At 39.6% G+C, this 23,743-nt stretch overlaps 1 protein-coding gene across 2 annotated transcripts in view; it reads right to left on the reverse strand.

The window, feature by feature from the left end:
- DLGAP1 (DLG associated protein 1) overlaps positions 1 to 23,743 on the reverse strand; it is a 781,268-nt gene that overhangs the window by 499,219 nt on the left and 258,306 nt on the right. For both annotated transcript variants that reach the window (XM_070778877.1, XM_070778878.1), the window contains exon 3: positions 15,699 to 15,810. The gene's annotated coding sequence lies outside the window, so the exon portion shown is untranslated. The remainder of the gene's footprint in view (positions 1 to 15,698; positions 15,811 to 23,743) is intronic.

Genomic DNA, 23,743 nt, shown 5'->3' on the forward strand with positions numbered 1-23,743 from the left:
GTTTATGTAACTCACTAGTAATTAACATGGTTTTTTAGAGGAAAAAAAGATCTGAAAAGCATTAATTTGAGCACAACTATGAGGGCCACGTGTTTGCTATAAAATAGAAACAGATGCTAAAATATTATTTTGTTGCTAATTTCTCTTCTAACAAAATAGTAAATTAAGACCTCAAAAAATACAACTTAAGAGGAGATTTTAAAGATTCTAATGGCCACCTCATGCAAAGAGTTGACTCACTGGAAAAGACCCTGATGCTGGGAGGGAGTAGGGGCAGGAGGAGTAGGGGATGACAGAGGATGAGATGGCTGGATGGCATCACCGACTCGATGGACATGAGTTTGGGTGAACTCCAGGAGTTGGTGATGGACAGGGAGGCCTGGTGTGCTGCAATTCATGGGGTCGCAAAGAGTCAGACACGACTGAGCAACTGAAATGAACTGAATCCCATGTATGCTGTAGTAAGTCTTCATATGTAATTTATTGGCTTACTGCCTTAAATGTCTACTCCTTGTGAAACATGAGAAAATTCATTTGACATGGCTCAAGACTGTATAAAATAAGTTCAGGTGTCCAGAAAAATCACAGAATAGTTCACAGCAAGATTGAGTTTTTTAGAAAGCATGTTGTGTATGGGATAAACCTTATTTTTAATAGGAATTTGTCTTCTTTGTTAGCTACCTAATATTTTCCCCAAGACCACTAGTGGGGTTCTTGTAAGCATTCTCAGTCACTAGAGGCAATTATGTGTCTCCTGTAAATGCTGATTTCACACATGAGAAAAATGACTATAACTACTTCCCATTTATGTCACTTTCTGTTTTCTAAATGCTTTACAGTCTCATGTTTTTCAAATAAGCGGAGAAGAAAGGCATGGGAACAGAGACAAGGCTGAGTACTTACAAAGAAAAGCAGATCCTTAAAAGATAATATTGCACTGAAAAGCAAGAAAACAGAATGTGACATCAGCAAAAATCCAAGTTAATTCCCCAAAGCTCTGTGGCCATTTACTGAAGTGGAGGGCAAAATATATGCCCGAGGTCAAGCTCAGTCGATGGTGATGCCAGAAACAAATGCAAGATCTGTTGACTTTCAACGTGACATTTCAGGCCATGGAAGAAGATGGTGCGCCAATGACCTACGGAACTGCTAAGTAGTGGTAAAAACTGTAAATAAGTCTTCTGAGTTTTCCCAAAATGCTTGCAAATTTTTCATTTAAAGGTTATACTCAATATTCCAGAATAAATGAAGGCTACATTCGCTTACTCCTTGGAAGAACATTTATGACCAACCTAGATAGCATATTAAAAAAGCAGAGACATTACTTTGCCAACAAAGGTCTGTCTAGTCAAGGCTATGGTTTTTCTAGTGGTCATGTATGGATGTGAAAGTTGGACTGTGAAGAAAGCTGAGTGCCGAAGAATTGATGCTTTTGAACTGTGGTGTTGGAGAAGACTCTTGCGAGTCCCTTGGACTGCAAGGAGGTCCAACCAGTCCATCCTAAAAATCAGTCCTGGGTGTTCATTGGAAGGACTGATGCTGAAGCTGACTCCAATACTTTGGCCATCTCACGCACAGAGTTGACTCATTGGAAAAGACCCTGATGCTGGGAGGGATTGGGGGCAGGAGGAAAAGGGGATGACAGAGGATGAGATGACTGGATGGCCTCACCGACTCAATGGATATGAGTTTGAGTAGACTCTGGGAGTTGGTGATGGACAGGGAGGCCTGGCGTGCTGCGATTCATGGGGTCACAAAGAGTTGGACACGACTGAGTGACTGAACTGAACTGAACATTCAGAATAATTCAAGGGCCTAAGGCATCAGGAGAAGTTTCCTGCCTCGGCAGGGGGAAGGGGATGGAGAGATACTTGCTGTCAAAGACCATTCCATAGCAGAACTGTGCCATCCAAACCTAATTAGCAAAACCAGATAGAAGGGCTGCTGTAATGTGATGGCTAGATCACAGCTCATTGCACACGGTACAAGAAATGAAGATGTGCTTTCGATAAGTTCCATAGAAAGAAAAGCTGACAGTGAAAAGAGGGCATGAAGAAAGGAAGAGCCTTTAGAGCTACTGAATGTATGGGCTGGGCAAGCATGTAGCGGACAAAAAGAGGACTATTTGCAGTAAATAAAATCTCAGCAGCCTGTCGCTTGTGTTAGTCACTCAGTCATGTCTGACCCTTTGTGACCCTATGGACTGTAGCCCATCAAGCTCCTATGTCCATGGAATTCTCCAGGCAAGAATATTGGAGTGGGTTGTCATTTCCTTCTCCTGGGGCTCTTCCCAAGCCAGAGATCAAACCCGGGTGTCCCGCATTGCTGGCAGATTGTTTACTGTCTGAACTACCAGGGAAGTCGCTTGTAAGTGCTATTAAAAATCTCATGCGGCCTCATTGGTTGACTCTTGTTCTTTTCCCTAGTCATAAAGAAGACAGTAGGAAATACTGGTGCATCCTGGGATGAGAGGTGTCAGGTACCCTGGTCCATCACCCACACACGTCAATCTGTAACCTTACAAATGCACAGGTCTCCTGATTATAAGGATGCTGCAGGCTTCCCTGAGATATGTGGCTCACAGGAAGTGAAGATGGATCAGTGGGAAGGTTTGGATCATTTTAAATCGCCTCTGACCACTCTACTCCCTGCTAACTCTGACACTGGCTTAATGAGGTATGTTAAGACTATGAGATTCAGTCTATGGGAGTTCCAGAATAGGTATGATTCCTTAGGCAAATAATTTCTTTCTGAAATGGTTATTGGAAGAGATGATATAATAATCTATAAGATCATGTTTCAAAGTGACCACCAGGTAAACAATTATTTGCAACAATTAATGATACAACAAGATCAGTACCATCCTGAACTATTTATTACATAACTGAACAGGACATTCCAGGCATTTTAAACAGATGTCTCACATATTTGCTTGGCAAAGCGTAATCACATCATGATTCACATGCCTTTCTATCATGTCTAAACATTCTTCAACATTGGGATTTCAACTATTAGAGTCCATTTGATCTCATTACAAGAACATTAAATGCCTTTCCTCTCTGTTGGTCTTTCATGCTGTTCTTAAAGTTCCATTTCATCTAAAATCCTTTCTCAGTTATGGGGACAATTATTTTTTATTTCCAAAATTTTTTGAATAAGTAAATTCCAGAGGCATCATACATACAAACATACCCACATCACTGCTCCTGAACAAAGGGACATAAGAACACAGATGACACCTAAAAGAATGATTATTCAATGATAAGTGATCAATTAATAAGTGAATACATAACTGGCAACAGCAAAAATGGGTAAAGATCCCAATGATCTTTGAATGTGCCTTAATATCTCTATTTCAACACTTCTAATTGCAGGACATTCATTTATTTGATATTTCTTGATTGAGCACCTACTATATTAGAAACTAGAAAAACAGTGGTGAATAAGACAGATTCTGTCCTTGACTTTAGGAAGTTTATATTCCAGTAGAAAAGACAGGTATGACCCCTGTACACATGCACACTCGTGCAAACACACAACACAAATGTGGACAGTGGGCAGACTGCATATTGCACTGAGTGTCACAAATGTCAACAAAACAGGAGCTGATGCAGATAGTAAAGGGTGGTTAGGGAACGCTGAGACATTTTAACAAAGACCTCAAGGAGGTCACCTGAAACAGGAAAAAGACCAGGAAGCGTCTGGGCAGAAGGAGTGGCAAGAAGCTGACCTTCGGAAAAACCTATGAGGAAACTGTCCCCCTTGGTTGATGGGGAGGGAGCCAATGGCAGGGATCATAAGAAAGGGTGATGAGAGAGCAGGGGCCATATGGGGAAGGATTTGCTGAAGAAGGGACTATTTGCATCTGATTCTGGCAAAAATGATAGTCACAAACATATGGGCTACTAATAAATTATGCTTTTAAATGACCATAGATGACATTATTATATTCTTCTCAGAAATACATTATACAACTTTTTGTATCTTAAGGCGACTGGAAACATTCAGATTGTGCTCAGTTTACCAGCTTCAGAGTGTGTGTGTGTGTGTGTGTGTGTGTGTGCACGCGCGCGCGCGCGCACTTGTGCATGAGAGAATTACTAACTAGACACTGTGGGAACTGTATGTAGGGTCTTTGTGTTTATACTGTTTACTCTGTCAAAATCATTTTATTCCACATGACAAATGAAAGAAGAAATAATGAGATTTAAGAATAAAACACAGAAAGAGCTGCAATAATTATGTAGAAGGTGGCAAGTTTTTTTCTCCAAAGGCCAGATGGTGGCATGGGAAAGTCCCAGGAAAGAATGACAAAGAGATCCTGCTGGACTGGACTGGCTAAATATTCTAATATTTTACTAGCCAAACATACAAAGTTATGTCATAGCATAAAAAAAATCCAGTTTCTATTGACTCTACATCAATGTTAGAGGAATACTTGTCAAACGTCTTATTTTTTTAAATGAGTGTGAACATTTCTGGCATTAAGTACAAAGTTGGCACAGAGGATCCCAATGCTCTGAGCCAGCTCTAAAATCCTATGATTCCAAATTTAAATTATAATACAATTACTAATATATGGCAGAATTTCAAACAGCAGTTGAAATGGTGTTTTATAACTTCTTTTTCCTGGCTTAACATTTGTGCAAATTCTAGAATGCTAATTTCTGAAGCTTGGCATTTTGAACAATAATTGACTATTTCCTAGTCACTTTGCAATTGCCTTCTTTTAATTGCAGATGAATCAGTACAGCATGTAAAATCTGAAAACTAAAACTGATTACTTTAGACAATGCATTTTTTTTCCACTGACATGAGTCAACCATCACTAAGTAATAATTCTACTTTTATACATCAGCTAGTGAATATCCTCAGTCATACCTCCCACTATCGTAAGAACACATTCACTGACCATCTATTAGAACCTGAAATCAACACTGATATAGTCGGTGGGCAATGATCGCCAACCTTTATGACGCCCAGGAGTGGTTTCATGGAAGACAGATTTTTCATGGACTGGAGTGGGGAGATGGTTTTGGGATGATTTAAGTGCATTAAATTTACTGTGTACTTTATTTCTAGTATATTACATCAACTCCACCTCAGATCATCAGATATTGATCCCAGAGGTTGGGGATCCTGGTCTAGGGTATAAAAATACTTTTTTTGATTTGCTTTTGTTTTTTTGGTTTTTAAAAATTTATTTTTTAATTGAAGGAAAATTGCTTTACAGAATTTTGTTGGTTTCTGCCAAACATCAACATAAAAATACTTCTTAATTGAGGGAGTGAACACAGACTCTGCATTGTGGTGGCAGCATTCAAATTCCAGCTCTGCCATTGACTAGGTGTGTGACCTTGGGGAATATAATTAACTTTTCTGTGACTTTCGTGCTTATTAGCAAAATGGTGTTAAAATAATACCTACTTCATAGGGTATGAGGAGAATAAAATAATATAGTCTGTAAAGTGAATGGCATAGAGCCGGCTACCTGGTCAAGTTTCCATAAAAGTTGATAATATTATTTCCACCTCTATTTTCATTCTACCAGGTCTGATAGTGATCGAGCATACAAACATCACATAATTCTAGGGCAAAAATGGCCTTCCTAGAGAGTCTGGCATTATACTAATTTCTGGCAAAAAGTATTCCCTTAAATCTTACTCTAAAGTATTTTGCATTCAAAATGATATAAATACAGGCAGATCTTTTTGTTTTTTTGCTGTGTTTGATTTTAATGCACTTCCCAGATATTGAGTTTATTTATTTGTTTTACATATTGAAGGTCTGTGCCAACCTGAGTTGAGCAAGTCTACTGGTGGTGTTTTTCCAACAGCATTTGCTCACTTGGGGTCTCTGTGTCACACTGGTAATTCTCACAATATTTCTAACATTTTCATTATTATTAACATTTGTTAGGTTGATTGGAGGTCAGTGATTTTTTATATTGCTGCTACAACTTGCTGAAAGCTCAAATGACGATTAACCTTTTTTTAGCAATAAAGTATATCTTTATTAAGGTAGGTACTTTTTTTTAAGACCTAATGCTATTGCATACTTACTAGAGTACAGTACAATGCATGTATCTTTTATGTGTACTGGGATACCAGAAACCTCCTGTGACTCACTTTTTTACACTATTTTCTTTATTGTGGTGGTCTGGAATGAAACCTGTAATACCTGAGGTCTGCCCACAACATAAAATAAAGACCTGTTAAGATAAGTAAAGCAAGTACTTTTATTTGCTTTTATGTAATGCAATACACTTTGTATTATGAGGTACTGCTGCTGCTGCTAAGTCGCTTCAGTTGTATGAGGTACTATGAGGGACGCAAATGCATGGGGGAAAACAATCAGTCCTGTTATCTAGGAGTTCACTTTTTTTTCATGCAATAAAACATATCAATATAAGCAGACATATCAATATATTTTAAATCACTCTATTCAGAATTAGGACATGATCATGTTAATTACATTTGCTAGGCTGAATCCTGAAACTTTCTTTTTCACTGTCCTGACAAAAACCAACCCTGTTCTCCTGGCTCTTAGCCTCCTCTGACCAATACTCGCCTTGTGACTAAGGAGTCCGTCTCCTTGAAGCCTAGAGGCCTTCCCCTTAGGCTCATTGGGTTTGCATCACCCAGTTGTAGCAAGAATTTTGCTAAGTCAGTTTAGTCAGAATACCCCACCTTCCGTAACTGATCGCCCTGTGATCTGATCAAATTCTTCACCTTTGATATCTGGTCACCCTGGTCTGCCTTTATCAAGAATCCTATCAGGCCTGTTTAACCAGAATCTTCCCTTGCTCCTGATGTTTCCTCTTAGTAATTTCCATCCACTGACTCCCATCTGCTTCTTACTTATAAGTCCTTTGTTTTTGTTAAGTGGAAGTCCCTCTTTGCAACCCCATGGACTGTGAATTCTCCAGGACAGAATACTAGAGTGGATAGCCTTTCCCTTCTCCAGAGGATCTTTCCAGCCCAGGGATCGAACCCAGGTCTCCCACATTGCAGGTGCACTCTTTACCAGCTGAGCCACAACAGAAACCCATACTTGTCCATAATTTATTTAAGTGTAAGTTCCTACTTGTCCATAATTTATTTGGAATTGAAACCAATTTGTTACCGAGGTCTGTTTGGCCCTACTGCAATAGTCCTGAATAAAATCCATTTTTAACTGCTTTAACCACTGTCTAGCTAATTTTAACTTCCCAGCTAATTTCTTCTTCTGACCCCTATAAGAGGGCCTTCCCTTGGAGTTCAATCTATAATTCTTCTCTGTTTTTCTGTTAACTGTCTCCCTGGGTTGGGAGGTTAGGGGGCACGGTTCCCCTTATTGTTAAAATCCTCCTGGGACTCAGGTCTTCAGTCTACTTGCCGGAGGCACCTTCCTTCATATGTTAACCAAGCAAAACTTCTCACACCTAGAAAAAGGTTCAAGTGAAAAATAATGACAATAAAATGATTGGGAAAGAAGCAGTAATTTACAGGTCAAGGAAGATACATTACTCAAACTTTTAATACTAATGCACACATTATTTTGCCAGTAACTTCTCTTAAATAAAAATAGAACAAAATATATGAAACCATCCATGTATCCCTCATGAAATATTTTCTTGTATGTAACATTTAGAGTTTCTTCATCTTCCTAGGAGATTAAAATACATGCCCAATTAAGCCCCACTATAAGTTTCCATTAGAAACTTTTGAGTTTCTTATTACTTAAGACCCAGGAAGTCTTTGATTAGGAAAGCTGCCTCACCAGGGGAGTGATTATTTTTTCCTGGGGGACATAATTAAAGAGGGCAATACTGCTGAGAGCTGTGTGTGCCAAAGGCCATACATGGTAACTTTCAACAAATCCAATGCCTTCATGGAGAGGAGAGAATCTCTCAGCTGTTCTACAGTGGATGTTCCCTGCATGTGTTACATGGAACACCAACAATACACCACCAGTAACAAAATGCAAAAACATAAACCCCGTACATGGGGATGGAACAATGTGGCCAGAAACCCAAACACGTGAGAAAACACGAGTATAATGTCTCATCACCACACTCTGACTGTAATCACCCGACCAGCTGGGCATTAGATGGGTAATATAGAACTTCATTCGACAAATTCATTTAAATTTTCCAAAAGTGGTGGGAAGAAGTGATTTCACAGACGACTCCTAGGTTTCCAGCTTAAGCAAGAGGGTGTATGGGTCATGGTGACATAGATGGGGACAGAGAGCCGCAGAGACGGCTGATGGACGAACAGATGGAAGGGGGCATTTATGGGTTGAGTACTGAAAATAATGAGTTTGACGTGACCGTGAAACATCAGTGGAATGTCCTCCTGTTTCACACACAGGAACCTAAACATGACCAATAATTCAGGGATGGGTTATTAACGAGAATGAATTTATAGTAATAATTCAATCTATGTCATTCTTGCTTTGCTTCTGCTATTTAAACATTTAGCAACTACTTAAATCTAATCTACTTTAATTTATGGTAGTGGCTTCCCAGGTCACACCATTGGTAAAGACTCTGCCTGCCAATGCAGGAGATACATGAGACATAGCTTCCATCCCCGGGTGAGGAAGATCCCCTGAATGGCAATCCACTCCAGTATTCTTGCCTGGGAAATCCCATGGACAGAAGAGCCTGGCAGCCTACAGTCCATGGGGTCGCAAAGAGTTGGGCATGACTGAGCGCACATCCCCCCCCAGTTGTGCAATGTGCCTATGTATTTGTATGTAGGCACGTGTGTATGCAAATAATCTATGGTGTGAATTTTCTCCTAAATCTAGTGTCACTATCACTGAAGAAGAACTGGTATTCTCTAACTGTTGATTTTAAACGTCCATTTATGACCATTAAATGAAGTTTCTTAGAGTGTGTTCATATCTTCTGTGTCTTTGGTGAGATTTTTATGAGTTTCCTCTAACAAGAAGAAAAATAGTTTGAAATCTATTTCCATGATGGTGGATTTGTCAATTTCTCCCTGAAGTTGTATAAAATGTTCTCATAGGTTAGAGTCAGGATTAAGTGAGGTCTCAGATAAAGTGCTCAAAACAATGCCTGGAAGGGAAATATGCCACTTTGGCATTAAGATTATTGAGTCAAAGGCACTGGAAAAACAGTAGGCACGAGGAGAACACTGTGTTCTGAGGTCCCTTCACTTGCTAAAAGCAGAAGATAAAACTCCCCTGTGGAAGATGCCCTCCCTGTACGGGGGGAAACCATCATTATTACCAGAGACAGGGCATGGGGGATGAGAGAATTCTATACAAAGAGACCTCGTTAAAATAACTCTTATCTTCCTTTAGGCCCCCTGTATATTTTAGTTATGTTTCCACAATTCTATCTCTTTGTTCAACGTAGTATATAAACACTTAGATTCCGCTACTTGTTTTCATCTTTATTTTCTTATGAAGACATTTAAGTCACATAAAACTTATACTGAATTCATTTGTGCAATTTTCTGTTCACTTACCTTACATCAACTTAATTCTCAGGCCAAGTCAAAGACCCTAAAAGGGTAGATATAAAATTATGTCCCCCCCCGTACAGGTAAAAATCTACGTATTTGACATATGTTTGCTATTGTATTTTTAATCATAAATAAATACAAAGACCTCAAACATTTGACATGCCAGAGAGAAATAAATTGTGTATCACTGCAGCTATTTTGTCAAATTTGTACTTTACATGATTTATAATTCCCAGATCATATTGGAATGGCAAGAAAAATCCCTGCATTCATGATGGTTGTTTTAAGTGGGATCACCTTTGCCCTAAATTTAGCTTTAAGTAAATATTTTAGATGAAAATTTCTAGCACATTATGAGATTACAACAGGAATGAAAAAAACTTTGCCAATATGCATTTTGTTTTTTTCCCTATAATTCATATCAAGCTGCATCTTTTTGTTGCTCAGTCGCTCAGTTGTGTCTGACTCTTTGCAACCCCATGGACTATAGCCTGCCAGGCTTCCCTGTCCACCATCTCTGGGAGTTTGCTCAGACTTAGGTTCATTGAGTCGTGATGCCATCCAACCATCTCATCCTCTGTCGCCCCCTTCTCCTCCTGCCTTCAATCTTTCCCAGCATCAGGGTCTTTTCCAATGATGCAACTCTTCACATTAGGTGGCCAAAGTATTGGAGCTTCAGCATCAGTCTTTCCAATGAATATTCAGGGTTGATTTCCTTTAGGACTGACTGGTTTATGTCCTTGCTGTCCGAGGGACTCTCAAGAGTCTTCTCCAGCACCACAATTCAAAAGCATCAATTCTTCTGCACTCAGCCTTCTTTAGAGTCCAACCCTTTTACTACAGACTAAATGCTGTCCTTGGGGATTTTCAAAACGTCAACAAATACTAAAAAAAGATGTGAGCTGTGATCAATTCTATTATACTCTGCTTTACAAAGAAATGATTCTATCATACAATGGAGAACATGTGTCCTTCAGATAGTACTTAATAGATCTTTTAATAGAAAAGGCCAATTTTGGTAATAATTGATTTATGCAGAAATTAAATACACTACTGTGGATGACTAGGTTGCTAAATAGACACCACCACACCATCATCTCCACCATGACCATCACCACACACTGACTGAGTAGGTGGTATGCTGACACATATATGTATCTATCTCCCAGAGCTTGAAACAGCCTCATCAGTATGATTTTCATCTTCGCGGTGAAATGTCTCAGAGACATGACAAATAAACACAACGACCCACAATTAGATTTTAGTTATCTTATAGGCGTCTAAAGTAATCAATGTACTCAAACAGCACCAGCAATTCCTGGCTCTAAATCATTTCTCATGAAAAAGCACAGAGGAATAAAATATAGTAAGCTTTATCTCAAAAGACATTAACTTGCAGAGGATTTATAAAATATTGATAGAGTAAAGAAGCCCACAGGGTTAAACCCTCTGCTAAGATTGATGAAATTGTCCACCAAAACTTTATTGATCTATTCCTATTAAGGAGGAAGTTCTGAATTTCTGCTGAGAAAGGACTGAGGTTAACCAGTATCAAAGGGACACTTCAACCTCAAAAAATTAATTAATGAAAAGAGCAGAAAAATATTCCATAGTTGCATGGATCCTATGGTAAACAAATCATCTTTGCCCCAAATGTAATTTATCTGGGTACAAATTGGCTATAAACATAAATTTTCAGAGGACAAGAAAGAAAAAAGTAAGGCATACCTTTGAACTTACCGGAATCAGATATAAATCAAGAGCACAGCAACATTTATTCAGGCTAAACCGAAGTCTTAAAGAGGCTTTCGTTTCTGCCCAAACTGTGGCCACATAACAAAGTCAGAGTCAGAATGCAATTTGCAAACCTTAAGCTTTGACACTGAAGGAGTCAGTCTTGATGAAAAGAGCCTTGCTTGCTCTGTATAAATTACTCACAATGTATGGAACCAGATATCCTGTCAAGCTGAAAACCTACTGCTGAATTTTCCTATTTGTCTTGCCAGGTTTCAGATGACTAAATTACAGGTACATTTTCCAAACTGAGTTTATCTTTTAAAGTCACAGATATAAATTTCTTAGCCTTGTAGAATTATAGTGAAGAAGAACAGAATTTCCACTAACCTCTGAAACCATGGTGTGGGCTCAAGCTGGCTTAGAGGCCTGGAGAGATCCTTAGAGCTCAGTGTGCTCAGTTGGTAAGTGCTGGATATTCTTCAGATTATCCCATTTTTAAAGCTACTGGCAGATGATGACAACACTGCCCCCATTTTACAGATGAAGAAACTGAGGCACACCAAAGGGTGCAGTCAGTTCTCCAAGCTCATGCTCTTAATATATGGATGAGCTGAGTTTTGAACACAGATCTTTCTGCACCCTAAACCATGTTCTTTCAACTTTACCTCCAAAGGTTACCGTATTAGTTGATGAACTGACTCACTCATATTCTCATACCTGATTTTAAGCAGAATTTCATGTGACCTACATCTTGACATTACAAGATGAGGAACCAGAATGAACCCCTTAGTGACATTTATCCTAAATCCTTCTTTTTATAATGGAGGTAGCTGAGGCCTGAGGACTCAGCCAAGGACACACATCAAGGTAACAACAAAGTTGGAACTAGTCCTTTCTTCGAAGCTTAACACCAGCTATGCTGTAGCAGCAGCTGACTGTTTTAATTTTCTACCATTAAAGTAAATGATGAAATCAATTTTTAAAATAAATTTTCAAGATTCCTGTTTTCATTCATTGTTATTATTTATGCTGATACATAATTATAAGAGGCTCTTTCAAGGGCGCATTTTGAAGCTGGTGCCAACACAGAACCTATAACAGAAATAAACAAGTAGGAACCTGGTTTAAAAACATACAGAATAAATTTCATGCTGAGCTCTAAAAGTAGGCCTTGAGCCCAATTTCAGGACTAAATCAAAGAGCAGGCAGAAAGCAGACAGCAGGAACAGTTATTTTAGTAAGAAAAGTAGGATAAATTTACAAGCCAATCACGGGATGATGTGCGCAGATAAAAGATGTAGAGAAAGAATTTGCAACAGTGATACACGAACACATCTGAACGCAAGAAAGCAAAATCCCAGAAAGCACAATTGTCCAAAATGTGAATAAACATTCAAATGATGCTGCAGCTGCAAAATTTAAACTCAAGGAAGAGACATTTGCAAAGGAATTCATTAAATAGACGTGATTTCCTGCTTGCACATAGCCAGTGGCTCTTTTATAAAGTAAAATGCACAATTTGTCTTGATAGAAATGACATCTCTCCTCTGCTGAACTCAATCAAACAGCAAAGTCTTTTGTGAAAGACTCTGCTTATTATAGAGCACAATACTATTGATACCCAGATGCTCAGGCTCTGACTCCATAGTTATTCCACCTAATCAAATGCATGAAATATGGAGGATGTTCTTATACAATAAGGAGGTTTTCGTGTGACGGTAATTAGTCTTTCCCTAATGGCAATTACCACAGCAATTTCTTTGTAGGCATGAAGTTTCTTGCTGAAATCAACACTTGCTTGCCAAACCTGTCTGTCTGTTCCTCTCTCCTTCTTCCCTTCCTTTCCTTCCATCCACCCATCCATCCAATAAACATTTATAAGCCTATAACACAGCAGGGGATATAGAAATGTATCAAGAGGCTTCCTGTGGGGGATTTTATGACACTAAGATGGTATTTGACCAGGAGACAGACTCTGTTCTTAATCTAGTACCCAGCACAACAATGGTGGTGCTGGCAAGCGAGCCCTTTTATTGCAATCAGTCTTTGATTTAAACTGCAATGTAGAAACCATAGTGCCAGCCTGGATAATTTGTTTTTCCAGGGTGATTCTCAAAGTGAGGTTCCTGGACCAGCAATAGTGACCCAGCTGGGAACATTTTAACAAGGCAAATTCTTGGGTCCGGTCCTAGACTAGACTCAGCTATGTTTGAGAACCCAAATGCACCCAAATCACTTGGAAGATACATTACAGAATTTGCAGTACTAATCAATGGTCTAGACATTGAGTGGCATCAAGAAATAAGAAAGTGAAGCCTGAAAACAGAGTGGCAGGTTTTAAATATCTGATTAAGAAGTCTGGACAATGATGACTTGGTAAATAAGGGAATATTTTCTGAGCAAAGAGCAAATGTGATCAGAGCTTTTTTATTCAGGAGGCTTTGGAATCTAAGGAGACCACATACAGGAAGACAAAGGAGACAACTGTGCTGTTTAGGTGAGAAGACACATTAATTGATTCTTTCCGTGATGACCCAGGAATTTATCAGGCCTCAGCTGAACTGAGACCATTTGCTCAGTCTGCATCCTGAGCTCAAGATGAGGTCTGCTCTAAGAGGTTATCTCTCCACCGCTTTATGATTCTCTTATTTCTGCAGTTTCATTCTGTCCACTTTGGGCATTTCTGTCTCGCCACGTGTCACTGTTTTTGTGGTCCCCCTGCCCTGCCTCTTCTGGCCACCCTTTCCCTTCTTCTACCATTTTCATTTCCCGCATTAGGAATTTGCATGTTAATTTTATCAGTTGAAATGTTGCTTATTCATGTGATTGCAGAGTTGCTCCTTAGAGTTCCCTGGTAACATCTCTCCTCTGAACAAAGGATCTTCTAGGTCACAAAAAACCACAGCCTTTACCTGGCTTTATTTTCATCTGCTGAATGTCCTCATTGCCAAAAACCAACCAACAAACAAACCCTGATTCACTTTAATGTGTTAAATCTATTTTGTCAGCTGACCGTCCTTGTAATTTTATGCTCGGACATGCATAATTACAGTCACGCTTTTCACACCAATAATGACACAGCTAATGGGGCTATTTCCAAATAGGAAAAACAATAATTCTATTTTTGTGCATCCACAGACACCTTCCCGTACGAAATCAATATACAGTGAATAATATGTATAGGCACTATAAAGTCTAATTCCATTATCTCTTTTCCAATATTTTGGTCATACTTCAAATCTTACTACATAATATCCAAAGTACACATGGACCAGGATGTACTTTTCACCTCTGAACATGGACAATTTATTAAATAAGAAGTTAGTTTTGAAACAGAGTTCCTTTAGGTTCTATGCCATTTGGATATCACTGATCAACGTCTTTAAAACACAAGACATATTCTTCCTGGAAATGGTTCATTTAAGAGGATTATGTGATTTATTTGACTATTGGAAATAAAGTAAAAAGAACTACAATAGACACTTCTGGTCCCTGTATCATACCCTGTTGGTCCACCTCTGATTTCAGCCATGGCTGCACAGATGGACAGTTCTGAACCAACTCAGATTCTCTTTGCCTTCACAGTGTCCACAAGTGACCAGTGCCAGCACTGCTCAGCACTGTGGGGGATTTAATGACCCAGGAGCTTCCACAACCAAAGGGAAAAAGCCAATGAGCGAACCTTTGGCTATACGTCCTTCAGGTGGAAATTCCAGGGGGGATCTCATAGCCTCTTGGAAGTCCCAGGGGAACCATGGTCCCACGTCCACCTTGGAGAACTCATTCATTTGCTCTTATTTTGGTCTTTGTTTCTTCCCCCATTCACTGTCCCCAATCCTTGGAATTAACTCCCCAGTAAACAACCATGCTCAAGTAGTTGTCCCAGGCAAGCAATCATAACAAAGACAATCAATTATTAACATATTTGGCAATATCAATTCCTTTTAGATCTTACATCACATATTGTCAAGACCATTCTTTTTTCTTTCCATAAACTATACAATAAAATGAAAGGAGTGGAGACCATACCATTACTTCAAGTGTTTCCATTGTCTTTCTTACCTCACATAAATCAAGTTGATCAGTTTGTGGTGATAAATTCAAATCCGTCCAACACTCCCAAGAAGAAAGAAGCTGATACTGCATCACCTACTTCCATGATTCCATGCCTAACCTAAAGTGCAACATTTTAGCCCAAAGACTTACAAAAGTGCATCGCCCTGCTCTGCCACTCTAGATCAACACCAAGAATGAAAATTAAACATATAAAACACATTTGGTCCAAATTCTGAGCAGGCAATTAAGGAGTTAAAACAATAGAGGATTATGTCAGTAGCATATTAATATACTTAGAATTATAAGCCAGAAATATGTCTGTTAAACTTCACCACACAATCATAAAAGAAAAAATTGCTTCACACACAGTGACTGAAAAGGGAGCTGTAGGAATATATGATTTAAAGGAAAAGGAGATAGTTTTACCTTTGATGATCAATTTTCCATTTTTCTTGCTTCTAGTGCAGGAAAAGATCCAAACTTTACAGCTTTTGTTTTTTAACCCGATGTGCCTTTTGGTGTGTGATGCTCAACTGTTCTGAAATATAACAAAATGCAGTAATTAGATGCAGTGTGTGTGTGTCTTAACTCACTCAGTTGTGTCCAACTCTTTGTAATTCCATGAACTACAGTTTGCCAGGCTCTTCTGACTATTGAATTCTCCAGGCAAGAATACTGGAGTGGGTTGCCATTTCCTTCTCCAGGGCATCTTCCCAACCCTGGGATCAAACCTGGGTCTCCCACATTGCAGGCAGATTCTTTACAGTCTGAACCACCAGGGAAGCCCAGATACAAAGCCCTGAAACAAAAAGTTACTTAAGAAGATCACAATGACTCTGGCAGCCGTTAAATTCAATGATGTGAGAAGAGTGTTTCATAGAAAATTAGCCTGGTAGAGTTCTCGCACAATGGTACATTTTCCTTTTATGCTTTTCAAAAGAAAATCAACCCTAAAAAATACAAAATAATGTCACCATAATAAATAGGTTTGCTACTCTACCGTCTATTAATACCTTTCTACCATTAACGCTTATATTCTCTTTAAAAAGTAATAAAATGCAAGCATTGGTCATGTCATTTTGTAAGATATATTATACACAAGGTTGTGTTCACTTCCTGTGCAATATTTGTTTTACAATGCAGCAACTAAATAACTGTAACTAAAAAAAAGGGGGGGGGTTAACAAGTATCCTTTCCAGGGTAATTCCTTTGATATCACAAGAGGACACCAATCATGGCAGACTCTTCCTAGGAGTATCACTAGATCTAGGTGCTGTGCGTGCTCAGTCACATCTGACTCTTTGCAACCCTTATAGACCATAACCCGCTAGGCTCTTTGGTCCATGGAATTTTCCAGGCAAGAATGCTGGAGTGGGTAGTCCTTTCCTTCTGCAGGGGATCTTCCTGACTCAAGGATAGAACCACACATCCTGCCCTGGCAGGCAGATTCTTTATTACTGAGTCACCTGGGAAGCCCCTACTAGATACTGGCTGAGGCCTAAACCAAACCATTAGCTCCAACTAGTAACAATATTTTCTCATGAAAGCAATAAAATGGAACTTCTAATTGGACCCAGACTTAAGGAGGGGGATACCTATTATGGTCATATCACATGCTTTATGCTGACCTATGCTTTTCCTTTCTGAAAAGTCATGGAGGCAAGGCCTTGTGTTACAGGCACAAATGATTGGTGTTGAAAAATGAAGGTACCAACAGAGTTCTGTTCCTGTTTGCTTCTAAGCAATATGATTTTGTGGCTTGTGGTAGCACATTCAAATAATGTCAGAGGCACTATGACAGTGTCTGAATAAATGGAGAAATCACTTCACAGAAGAGGAACTAGAGGCCAGAAGAGGTGACAAGGCTTGACTAATTTTATTAAGAGACACAAAGGCAGAATGACATCTCAGAATTTCTGCCTCCAAGTTCAATCCCTTTTGAAACCCATGAGACTGTATTTGTTTCCACAAATCACACTGGTCATTCAAAAAGTTCAGGGCTAATACAATTCTCTGCAGAAGTTGTCCCAGCAAGACTGTGAGGCTGGCAAAGTTGACAGGTTGAGAATTAGGATGCCATGGGTGGCTGAAAACAAGAACAATAGGAGCACAAAAATATCACATATTTTCATAGCACATAAAGCACATAGCACATAAAGCACATAGCACATAGCACATTGGGAATAGAATATTTTCACATGCATCTCGTTTATCTATACTATAAAGGATAGAAATAGTTTTCCATTATCAAAAATGTTCAAGTATAACTATCATTATGAGTCTTCGTTTATATATAATTATTTTGCTAAGTATTCTTAGTGTTGAAGGATACCAGATGAACTCTGAATTTTTTTCCTACATATAAGAAATAGGTTACCCAAGGAGATACTAAAAATATCAATTTTTTAAACATTTGGAACTGATCACTTATTCATTCATAAATATTTAGGAACTATCTTGTGCTAGACATTGTTCTTAATTTTCTATAGAAAAAAATGAAAAGATTATGCAGTTTTTGACAGAAACACCCAGAGAAACAATAAAAGTCAATCTTACTACAATTGTGATATTTTCTGATTTGAATATTTAGGTAAACAAATATCTTAAACAATGGAACACTGGGAGGTTGTCTTAAATGTCATCAAATCTAGTGATTCCAGAGTGGTTGATCATCACAATTGTCTGGAAAACTGGTAAAAAATACAAACTACAGAATTTCATGTAAGATTGATTAAATCAGTCTGTTCATGAGTAGATTCAGGGAAATGTGCATTTTGCAAAGGTGCCCTGGCTCATTCTCCTGATCAAGTTGAGAAACTTACCGATTCCTGCCCAATCTCCTTATTCTACAGCTAAACAAACTGAAACCAAGGAAATGACTTGCTCAAGGCATTGGCCTTTGGTGACAGAATTGAGATTAGAATGAAGAATTCCTGACTCTCTGGTATTTTCTTCCTTTCCCAGAGTCCCTTTTAAATTTTTTTCTTCCTGCTTTTTTTTTTTCCTCTGTCACGGAGTAGCAATATTTAGTCTCTATATCTGAGAAAGAACAAGAGCAAAGGAAAGGTAAACAAAACTCTCTCTCTCTCTCTCTCTCTCTCTCACACACACACACACACACACAGTGAAATTTGACCTTAAGTTGCTTGATTCAATGGCAAGCTTTCTGCTACCCCAACTGTGTTGTTACAGAGTCAACCGCTTGGGCCATCTGCTTGGCCCCTTTCTCTAGGATCTGCCCAGCATCCTACCACCTTCCTCAACCTTCAAAGGCGCCCACTATCCATGTGTGTCACTGAATCCTCACCTCTGGCCTTTGTTGCCTGCGGGGTGGTAAGGGGACCTCAGTAAAAAGGTGCCATGAAACCAAGCCCTTGGAGGATGTGAGGGGGTTAGTCATGGGCAAGATTAGGGTGTTTCAGCAGACAGAATGGCCAAGGTTAAGGCCCGAAGGTGGGAGTGTCCCCAGGGGCTGTTCCTGGAATTGCGAGAGGATCAGTGGGAATGGAGTGACACTGGGAAGTGGGGATCAAAGGCACAGGAATGAAGGGGTAGCAGGGGGGCTACTGTGTGGGCAGAGGTGGAGGGAGGGTGAATCAAAGGCAGCTCGAGGCTTTTTGGCTTTTACTCTGAAAGTGAAATGGGAGCCACTGCAGGAGGTTGAGCTCAGAATTGATATTAGTTCTGTTTCTATAACCTTATTCTAGCTGCTGCATGGGAAGAGACCACAGGGCCGGCTGCCAGGGTGGAGGCAGGTGGAAAGATCATCTTCTTGGACAGAGATGTCAGCTCAGACTCAGTGGGTGCTGCTAAGGAGGGCTCAGGTCCAGGCTGGGCTTCTTCTGAAGGAGAGTCAAGAGCATCTCCTTATGGACCGGGTGGAGGAGATAAGGAAGGAGGGTGGCAAGGCTGTCCTCAAGGGTTTTAGCCCGCACAATCGGAAGAGGGCAGTACCATCGCTTAGATGAGAAAGGCTGTGGCTAGAGAAGGGGCTTCCCATGTGGTGTTAGTGGCAAAGAACCTGCCTGCCAACCCAGGAGATACAAGAGACACAGGTTCAACCCCTTAGGCAGGAAGATCCCCTGGAGGAGGACATGGCAACCCACTCCAGTATTCTTGCCTGGAGAATCCCATGGACAGAGGAGGCTGGCAGGCTACAATCCATGGAGTCGCAAAGAGCTGGACACAAAGCGACTAGAGAAGGCTTTGTGGGGAAAAGGTGAGCTTAATTTGGCCACACTGGCTTTGAGAAGTCAGTACTAAGCAGGCTTCTCAGGTAGGCCTTGGACATACAATACTGGAATGGAAGCTTCCAGATGGGTTTCTGGCCTCACATGGACAGTATTCTTATTTTCACCTACCACAATGACTATGTGGATGTTAAACACAAAAATACATGTAAAGAACAGTAACTGGTACATAACAGAACTCAGCACATTTTAATTCTCTTTTTCCAGCTTTTACTTTCAAATATTTATTTCTCTATTGACTATAAGATTAAGTCTATCTCTGTGTGAAAAAAAATCAATTTTCCACAAGATGTAATAAAAACCATGCTCTACATTGTGGCAGTCCTTTCTTAAATATGGAGAAGAAACTCTTACGAAATATTAATAATGCTACTCAATAAGTCATAAAGTAGAACTTTCAGGGAGCAAGGTAAATTGTGGTTGGGGCACAAGACTTCTCTCAAATCTTCCTCGATTTTTAGCAACAATCATCCGTCCTTTGGGATAAGAAGATGTGGAAATGGGAGAGATGTGGTCACTGAGCCATAGAAACCAGTGCACAGTTGACGAAGTATAGCTGGGAGCTCTGGAAATTCTAGGAACAATTCTTTAAAGTCTACTATTGTATCTTTAACATGGATTTCTTGATTTATAAGTGCCTCTTCAACTGAACACGTTAAACTCAAAACCATCCAAGTTCATTTTTTGAAGTCTCATGTTTTACTGTAAAATTTTACTCAAATGCATAGACCATAAAACATGGTGTTTGTTTGAAGACCACGTTAAACTAGCCATCTGCCCCCAGGTCCTCTTACCCTTGCAGATCTTGGAGTAAGAATCAATTTCAGAAGTAGGTCTGCAATTATTCTGTGACTCCCAGATGTCTGAGGCAGCCTCTGATCAAATAAAAAGCAAACGAGGAAGACTAGCGAGTTGCCACTTCCTTTGCAAACCCCTTTGCTACTTGTGTCCTCATCTGTGTTTAGGAAACTTCAAAGCAGGGCGGGACGCGTGGATGCACCTCCTGGGCAGCTCCATGGGGCTCCATGCTCAGAACAGCCCTATGCTCTGCTTAATGCTTTTTATATTTGAACCAGAGTTCTGTGGGTGCAGTCCAATGGGGTAATGGAGCATAAACGGGAGCAGGGGCATCAATACCCCTGAACAATAATACACCTGTCCCAGACCTTACTGCCTTATCCACATATAACATGCAAGAAGTTGAATTCCGGTAGACCCGTGATTCCTGGGAGGTCAGTGAGATTTGTATGACTATGGCTGAGGAAGTGAGGAAGCTGATCATCCACCAGCCACGCTTTTCATGGGAACGAGAATCTGCATCCGACTTTGAGAAGGCAACGCTATTCAAAGAAACACAGATGACCAAGAAACCCTATCACAGCCTTTGTTTATTGCATTTTCTCCCTTGTATTAGCCAGCTGCTTATGTTGAAAATGATACATAAAAAGAGAAAGAAAGGGAAATCCACAGTTCTTTTTCTCTTTCAGTCATCAGGAAGCCTAAGGGAGACTGTGCTTGTATCAAGACACGAAATAAAAATGGTAGAATAAGTTTTGTGCAGTGTTTCCATTGTTCTGCTAAGAAAGATGCACATATGCATGATCTATGACATACAAATTGCATGACTCTGCATGAAAGTTAGATAGCCTTATATTTGCATCGCACAGTATAAAGATGAATGGTTAAATTTATGCTAATAATTTAAACTTGTGCTTTTCTTTATACTTGGAACTACATTAGCCAATAAAAAAATGTTATGACAAGCTGAGAGAGATGGTGGAAGAAAGGAAATGGTTTTAGATGTTTGCACACGTAACAACTCTCTGCCTTGCTTTTTTCGGCTGTGCTGTGTCTTCACTGCTGCGCAGGCTTTTCTCTAGCTGCGTGAGTGGGTTTCTCTCTACTCTCCAGTTGCAGTGCATGCGCTTCTCATTGCAGTGGTTTCTCTTGTTGTGGGCCACAGGCTCTAGGGCATGTGAGCTCAGCAGCTGTGGCTTCCAGACTCTAGAGCACAGGCTCAGGAGTTGTGAAGCATGGGCTTAGTTGCTCCAAGGCATGTGGGATCTTCCTGGACCAGGGATTGAACCGGTGTCTCCTGCATTGGCGGGCAGTTTCTTTACCACTGAGTCACCAGGGATGCCCTGTCCTGCTTTTTGAATCTAAGGGCCCTGCCCTTAGATTTTGCCCTGGCCCCTGCTAATTACTTAGTCATTTACACTCACCCTGTTGTAATGAGCTGGCACAGACTCTAACAAGAGCTTCAAGCATTATTAAATTATGGTTTAAGCACTGTATAAAGAATTTTGGAAATGGACCATCTGCTTCTGAAAATCCTGGAATAAATGTGAATTAAATGAATCTAGTCTCTCTTCTCCTCAAATGTCCCAATGTCTTCTTTACCAGTTGACTCTTTGAACATTTGATCAAAGTTCCCTACTGAAAGCCAACTCACCTTAGATGTCCCTCAGTTTTAATTTCTAATTTACTTTAATTTTAATCTTCCATTTGAAACTCCATTGCCTTCAAGGTCAAATCCTCAGTTGGAGAAGAGAGAAAAGTAAAAAATGAAAGTGATTTACTTTGAAGTGTAAACAATGTAGACATCTGACACCTTCAAAGGATATTTACATTCTAAAGCTGAGCTTATGTATTGTACTTTGTAAGAAACAATGCTTGTAAAGGAGAAAATTTTCTATTACTCTCTGCTAAGAAGGCCCTTCTACCCTGATCTACTTGAATAATAAGCCAACCTATTTCTGAAAAAGTACGTTTTGCTTTTTATTGAAGTATAGTTACTGCACAATATTATGCAGTATAGTTGCTGCATAATATTATGTAAGTTATGGGTGTATGATATAGTAATTCACAACTTTTAAAGGTTATATTACCTTTACAGTAATTGTAATTGGTTATCCTCCACGTGTTGTAAAATATATCCTTGTAGTTTATTTTATAGCTAGTTTGTACTTCCCAATCCCTTACCCTTCTCTTGTCCCTCTCCACTTTCCTTTCCCCACTGGTAACCACTAGTTTCTTCTCTTTATCTGTGAATCTGCTTTTGTTATATTCACTATTTTGTTATATTTTTAAGATTCCATAAGAGTGATATCATATAGTATTTGTCTCTCTCTGACCTATTTCATCTAACATCATGCCCTCCAAGTCCATCCAAATAGCTACAAGTGGCAAGACTTCATTCTTTTTCATGGCTGAGTAGTATTCCACTATGCATATGTGCATGCACACAAAAACACACATATACTATGTTTTCTTTATCCATTCATCTGTTGATGGACACTCAGGTTGCTTCTATGTCTTGGCTATTGCAAATAATGCTGCTATGAACACTGGAATGCGTGTATCTTTTTGAACTACTGTTTTGAGGGGATATATATCCAGGAATGGAATTGCTGGGTCATACAGTAGTTCCATTTTCAGTTTTTTGAGAAACCTCCACAGTGTTTCCACAGTGCCTATTCCAATTTATATTCTCACCAATAGAGTATGAGAGTTCCCCTTCCTCCACATTCTCACCAACATTTTTTGTTATGATGGCCATTCTGACAGGTGCTATCAGTGAGGTGTTATCTCATTGTGGTTTTGGTTTACATTTCCCTAATGATTAGCCATGTTGAGCATATTTTCACGTTCCTGTTGGCCATCAGCATGTCCTCTTTGGAAAAATGTCTATTCATTTCTTCTGACCATTTTTAATTGGGTTGTTTTTGTATACAATTTTTTAAAAAATGAGGTGTGCTCAGACATATCCAAAATTTCCCAATCAACTGGAAAAGGATTCAGTCATGAAACACACAGGCTTTCTTCATGTCTCTTTAAAGCTTACCACAAAGAAATACACTTAAAGTGCTAGCTGCAAACTTAGCCTCTATTTTATTCTTTAATTGATCTGCATTCTTTCCATCCTGTCTTCACATCTCAACTTATTTTGTGACAGCTTTGCAGCTTCAAGAATTTGGCTAAACGGCCCTCTGTGCTGAGATGTCTGGGCACTGCCCCCGCCCCCAACTCACTTCTCTACACAGAATAATTTGGGGCTCACTGGTAAACCCATGGTAGGTAATGACTCCCTGTGGTATCACAGCTACTGCCTGATTACAAAAAGACTGATAATCTGTTTACAACTAACTGTTAGGGCACGATTAAGCCATATCTTTTAACCCACATAGCTGATGACAAAAAGACCTTTTCTGTATGGCAGCT

Source organism: Bos indicus, chromosome 24, assembly GCF_029378745.1.
Source record: "Bos indicus isolate NIAB-ARS_2022 breed Sahiwal x Tharparkar chromosome 24, NIAB-ARS_B.indTharparkar_mat_pri_1.0, whole genome shotgun sequence".
NCBI classification, from domain to species: Eukaryota; Metazoa; Chordata; class Mammalia; order Artiodactyla; family Bovidae; genus Bos; species Bos indicus.